This window comes from Chiloscyllium punctatum, unplaced genomic scaffold, assembly GCF_047496795.1.
Source record: "Chiloscyllium punctatum isolate Juve2018m unplaced genomic scaffold, sChiPun1.3 scaffold_151, whole genome shotgun sequence".
In the NCBI taxonomy this organism is placed as follows: domain Eukaryota; kingdom Metazoa; phylum Chordata; class Chondrichthyes; order Orectolobiformes; family Hemiscylliidae; genus Chiloscyllium; species Chiloscyllium punctatum.
In genome coordinates, this window is record NW_027309885.1 from 396,780 (window position 1) to 403,575 (window position 6,796).

At 43.2% G+C, this 6,796-nt stretch overlaps 1 non-coding gene across 1 annotated transcript; it reads right to left on the bottom strand.

The window, feature by feature from the left end:
• Positions 1-338: 338 nt before the first annotated feature.
• Positions 339-410, bottom strand: trnah-gug (transfer RNA histidin (anticodon GUG)). The gene has a single exon. It is a non-coding gene; the product is annotated as a tRNA-His (tRNA).
• Positions 411-6,796: the final 6,386 nt, after the last annotated feature.

Consider the following 6,796-nt stretch of genomic DNA (forward strand, 5'->3'; position numbering starts at 1 on the left):
CAAACACATGAGGAAAGAGCAGCGCTCTGAAAGCTAGTGCTTCAATTAAACCTGTAAGACCATAAACTGGTGTTGGGTCATTTTTAACTTTGTACTCCATAGTCCAACACCGACATCTCCAAATTAATGAAATGGGGGTATGGGATGGAAAGTTCGGTTAGTGATCGTAGGAGGGAAGAAATCTCTGAGAACGGGTGGATTTGAATTCTGACATATGAAACACAGAGATGTGAGCGAGCAGAACTTGGAGGAAAAAAATCACCTTGGAGAAAATCAAAACTTTGAAACAACTGATTCCTTTGTGTTTCACAAAAGACAGGGACATACAGAGCTATGATTGCCGTGACTCGGATTCGAACCGAGGTTTCTGCGGCCACAACGCAGAGTACTAACCACTATACGATCACAGCACACCACAGACGAACACATCAAGTGCGTGCTCTAAGTACAGTATTATAAGGAATGTTAGGCAGAGCACCAAATGCATACTATCAGTGCTTAGCGAACAGTAGCAAATATGTGGGAACTCAGAATGGTCTGACTGTTTAACATCGGTTCCCCAGTGGCTGTGTTAATTCCATCATTAATGTGTTGAGGGCTGAGATAAATATATTTCTCCAAAACAACAAGGACTCCGGGGACAGTGCAGCTTTTGTTACCTGCACATCCACCAATATCATTTATTGTATCTGTTGCTCCCGGTGCAGTCTCCTGTACATTTGGGGACTGGGCGCCTCCTAGCAGAGCGCTTTGGGGAACATCTCTGGGACACCCGCACCAATGAACCACACAGCCCTGTGGCCCAATATTTCACATCTCCCTCCCACTCTGCCGAAGACATGGAGGCCCTGGGCCTCCTTCACCGCCGCTCCCTCACCAACAGAAACCTGGAGGAAGAATGCCTCATCTTCCGCCTCGGAACACTTCAACCCAGGTTATCAATGTGGACTTCAACAGTTTCCTCATTTCCCCTTCCTCCACCTCACCATAGTTCCAAACTTCCAGCTCAGCACTGTCCCCATGACTTCTCCTGTGTTGTCCTACCTGCCTATCATCTATTCCACCAATCCATTCCACCCTCCCACCAGACCTATCACCTTCATCCCCTCCCACATTTACCGATTGTACTCTATGCTACTTTCTCCCCACCCCCAACCTCCTCTCACTTATCTCTCCACCCTTCAGGCTCTCTGCCTGTATTCCTGATGAAGAGCTTTTGCCCGAAAAGTCGATTTTACTGTTCCTCGGATGCTGCCTGATCTGCTGTGCTCTTCCAGCACCACTAATCCAGAATCTGGTTTCCACCACCTGCAGTCATTGTTTATACCAAGCTTTTGTTGAAAGGCATATTTCAATAGCAATGCAGTTTAACATCGGTTACTTCTCGAGTTTCCCCACACAAGGCAGTAACCACTGCTGCCACATAGTCCCAGATCCCAGCCCCAAAATCAGAGGAACTGAGTGGCGCAGTCGCGAAGATGCAACTTGAAATCGAGATGGGAATGAGGTCGCACAGATACTCGATGGTTCAAGTGAATCAACCGGAGAATGCACGGTTTCTATGATGGTTTATAGGCGCAAGCAATTCCGAGGTTGGGAGTGCTTCTGGTCAAAGGCGGGGCAGAAGGGAAAATCTGTTCCCGTTTATAATAACAGCAATCTACACTGCATCTTGCTGAGACAGCTGAGTGCTGCAACTGGAGCGGGGGCAGCTGGTTTGAAGTTTAATTTTGCTTCACTATCACCCACTTCCCTGGAATGAATTGCTTTCACCATTTTTATTTCCAATTGTTTGGTATCTCCCTGTAGTCTGCAGCTTTCTTCCTCATGGTTAATTGCATGACGAACTGTTGTATGATCTGCACACTGCTAAATCACGGCCACTACAAGTAAATAGGAATCATTGATCTATATGAGAAAACAGTGGAACTCACAGCTGGCATGCTTCATAGGTTTGCAGGCGACACCAGAATTGTAGACAGTGATGAAGATTATCTAAGTTTCAAAAGGATCTTAATCCAATGAGTCGTTGTACTGAAAAATGTAACATGGAGTTCAATCTGGATAAATGGAAGGTATTGCATTTTGGTACAACATAAAGAGTATGGCTTAAAGTCATGATCTCTGTTCCTGAGGTCAGGCTTGTATTTCAAGTTTTATTTGTCGAACGTAAACATCACCGTTTCCGTGTCCCAACCCCCAAGGATGACTAGTTTAAAATATCATCCCAACACCAACTTCTCCTGGTTGAAGTCTTGACTGTGTGGAAGAAACTGATGCTGAGCTGATGCGAGCAAATGTTGCTGCCACCGCCAGTGTCGGAAACACAGATCCAAACAGCAAAATCATCTTTTAAACCCACCAGTGCAAAGTTAAGGGCTCAACACGCTCCACTTGTGCCACTCAGCTGTCTTAGAAAGATGCACCGGAAATCGCTATGATAGTATAAACGGGGATAACCATTCCTTTGAGCAGGAGCACATTCAACCAAGGAATTTCTTGAGCCTCTGTACCATCACACGCTCACCTATTGCATCACTGGTAACTCTGCGCACTGATTCCCATCCCTATTTCCGGTTGGATCTGGGCGGCTGTGCCGATGTTAAGCTAAAATGCTATTGAAGCATACATTTCAACAATATCCTGTCCTGACCCCCGAGTCTTTGATGTTTTGTCGAAATCGATCAATCTCATCTTTCAACGTTCTTATTCAAGTGATCTCTACAGCCTCTGAGGACATCGATATGAAAGATTCAGCTCATTGTCAGTTCCCAAATGTCTGTCACTGTTCGCTGAGTACTGATATTGTACATGTGCTGTTCTTCCGAACATTTCCTCTGCTAGTATACTTATTGCTGCTTGCAAACATCCTGTTCTGTGGTTACTGTATTCGTGGTTGTCGGTATTTTGCATTGTGACCACATCAAACTCGATTTGAAACCAAATCACGGCACTAAGTGTTCTCTCCGTTGTCCTTTTTGTAACACATGCTAAGAAATTAATTATTTTACCTTCAAATTCCGCTCTCTTACATCTCTGCGTGTCATATATCAGGATTGAAACACACTCGTTGTCGGAGATTTCTCTTCTTCCCACGATCATTAAACCTCCTTTCCGTCCCTCCCCCCATTTCTCTGAGGCAATGCCCAATCTATCACTCTCTTTCACATTTATACTGTTCTGTCTGTGTTGCTGCTGCGGTTACTGTTGTTGGGTGAACGTGCCCCAATCCCATCAACGGGGCCTTCAAACAAATCGATCCATTTGGATACCGCGGTTGCGAAATCAATCCCCATGTAGCAGCTTTTACTGATATAGAACAGAGACAATTGGAGGGTCAGGCTCATGGAAAATACCCAGGGCAGTTTTGGTGAAAAGACATTTTTTTGGAAAAGATCAGCTTTTGTGGTTGTCTGTGTTGGTCTTGTGGTATTTTCATCGGACTGATAATCCAGAGACCGAGGTCATAGTCTGGGTACTCGGGCTAGAATCCCACCATGCCAGATTGTAAAATTTGGATTCAGCAAATATCTGCAATGAAGAATCGAATGATTACGATAGATCCATTGACAATTGTTGAATAAAAAAACATTTGGTTCACTGATGTCATTTCAGGAAGGAATCTGCTGTCCTGACTTGGTCTGGCCTGCATGTGACTTCAGACTCAGAACAATATGGTTGAGTCTCAATTGCCCCCTGAGCAATTCAGAATGGGTAATATATTCGGCTTAACCAGAATCGCCCTCATACTAATCCAGAAATTTTAAAACAAATGCTCATTAGGCTCAAGCAAGAGTGTTGTGTGCAGTTTTGCAAGTCACAGGGATGTGATCACACTGAGAAAATCGCAGGAGATATTTACCGGGATACTGTTTGGGATGAAGAGTTTCAGTTGTGAAGAAAGACAGGACATAGTGTAGTGTTTGTCGCAGTGTAAAGGAGATTTAGAGGAGACATGATTGGGTTAGGGTATGGACAGGGTTGACTGAACGAGTTTCCCATTGATGAAGGGATCAATTAGCAGGGGGCAGAGATTTACGAAGAAAGGAAGAATGGTTTGAGAAGATGTGCAAAAGTGCTTTATAAGCCAGTGGGTGGTTGGAATTTGGAATACACTGCCTGCATTGTTCAGAATGGCAGAAACCCTTAGAACCTGAATAAACATTCAGATGTGAACTTGTGATGCCAAGACATATAAGGCTGTGGGATAAACATTGTGAAATGGGATTCAGTTCATTAGGTAGTTGCTTTTGACAAGTGTCACCACAATTGGTTGGAGGGCCTCCTTTGACACTCTTGTCCTCGGTAGTATAGTGGTTCGTGTCCCCGTCTGTCACAGGGCTCAATTCTCCACTGGGGACAGTGTAAATATTTTAAAACTGTCGCTCCATTCCCAAGTGCGGGTATTGATACCTGTCCTTCCATTCTCGATGGGGCATGTCACAGGAAGGACAGTGCTGCCTGAATCAGTGGGGGAAAGGGCTGCAGATCTCAGGGAGGCAGAGTGTCAGTGAAAGTGCAAACATGTGACTTCTGCAAATTGCACCTTGTTACAGTATTGGAAAGAAAAAACATTTGGCAGACTTGTTCCGGATTGAAGTGTTGAATTTGGGTTGATTTGCTTTGATGTGGCTGAGTTACCAGGGTTTAAAGCCATTAAAAATGATTCAGGTTTTGCTCACTATAATGGAACGTTGGATCAGTAATTCGCACTGCTGTTCGGTCTGAGGGCTATGTTGATTCGTCAAGTTAAATTGCCCTCTCGTATCCAGGGAGTGAATCAGTAAATTAAGTGAATTACCCATGGGTAACGCGGGGACAAGGTCAGAAGTCACAGGACGCCAGGTTATAGTCCAACATGTTTATTTGACATCATAAGGGGGAGGGTTGCCGCTTCTTCTGGTGAAATATACGGGAATAGGGAGGAGAACTAGGTCTTGGTGAGATGCTCTTCAGAAAGTCGAAACCGGCTTGATTGATTGAAATACTCTTTCTGTACTGTAGGATTCTGTGATTCTATCGGAGAGGGTAATGATAGTGTTTACTGGGGTTAAAGCAACTAGAGTCGATGCTGACGGGGTGTACTGAGGATGAGATTTTATTCACTTGTTATCTTCGAAAATTTAGAACAGTTATCCCTGAACCAAGAAAGACTTAATTGGGGGTTTTTCATGTTATGAAATATTTGGACAGAGTAAATAGGTGGAAAATTCCCTATTTCAAGTGAGTAAACATCTAGACGTCAGACATTCAAACCCTTTGATAAAATCTTTGAAGGACAAAGAAATGATGAGAGCAGAATCGCTGTCACTCCGAGAATCTGTTTTTCAAAATATTTGGAAAGGCACATTTGGTGACATACAAGGAATAAATTTCACAAGAGGGCGACAGCGTGTGTCTCGGTAAAGGTGTAGGGGTGGGGCGTAGTCGGTCGGAAGTTGCGGGGAAACAATATCTAAGTGGGTTGGCTTTAAATGTAAAGAAATTTCGTAAACGTGTGCAGCTGAATAAGATTCGGTTCCAAAAACTCTGGATTTTGAAAGATTTCGCATAATATTCTACCTGAAGCACTGTAAATGGAACTGAGTGGATTTTTTTTATTGTGAAGGGATGATATGACATAATGAATAAGAAGTGACCAGTTGAGATCGACGTCCTGCTTTAATCACATGCGTTAAAGCTGTGAGGACAAACACCATGATGTTTGGTCCATTTTATACTCGGTGAAATCTGCCAAAGCAACGAGCAACAAAACTAGTGGGTTTTCTTTTGCATTTTAACACTCTGATGTTCTAAGCAGTATTTTCCTTAAGCTGAAATATAGTCGGAGCAAGTTTGAATACAACATCAATCGTTCCAATGAGATAAATCGAATTCACTTCCGATTATTACAATGAACATTGTGAGGTTTCAGCAAAATTAAAATGAAACGAACAAAACAGCGTTTCTTGTGACTTAATCCAATTCAGGTTCAGCCATATGAGAAAGGCCATTGAGCCACAACATCGCCTTTAATTCCCTCTCCATGGCTCCTTCTTCATGTGAGAGAGAAAGTGACTGAAGAAATTATGCGTCAAATGTAGGTGTGAATATGACGGAAAATTCTTGTTCTCTGTTTCATTCCGACACAGTTCTGATCAGAATGTATCAATGACAGCTATTCATTGTGACGAACATGGCTATTTATTGGAATTTGCTGTTATTATAATTCTGATGCAAGCAGAAACACAATGGTGTGGATTTGAGTCCGCTCTGCAAATTTCTCATTCTTTAATTTCACCACATGTAACCTGATGAGGTGACATGTCACCCCGCCGCAAAATGTGCAGAGGAGACTGAATGATTATGGTGGTGGGTTATTTTCCCGCTGTGCTCCACATTCACGAGTTCGAGTCGCACTCTAGTTGCTAACTTTACGCACCACTCCAGCAGTTTTTCTTTGCACCTCACACTCTGGTATACACTGGATCGAGAATCTTGTTCTTGCCCTTCACTGGACGGAAGATTCAGGAAAAATCGACACCACATTAAAGTCGAAATTAAGAGTGAGAGCAGTCATTCCATTTAATTGTACATTAAATTCGTGTAATGAGAATGAACGCATTTTTCTTTCTGCCCCACATTCCATCTTGTCTTTCTATGAATTTGCATCGAAAGAAAGAGAAACAAGTAACAAGAGATCGGGAGCACAAGTTTATCCAGTGGGGTTGTTCATGAGTATTTTAACCCAACACTTCACACAATGATCTGATCAGTATTTCAAATAGTCACTTGGAATTGGAATCGCAGAAAACTT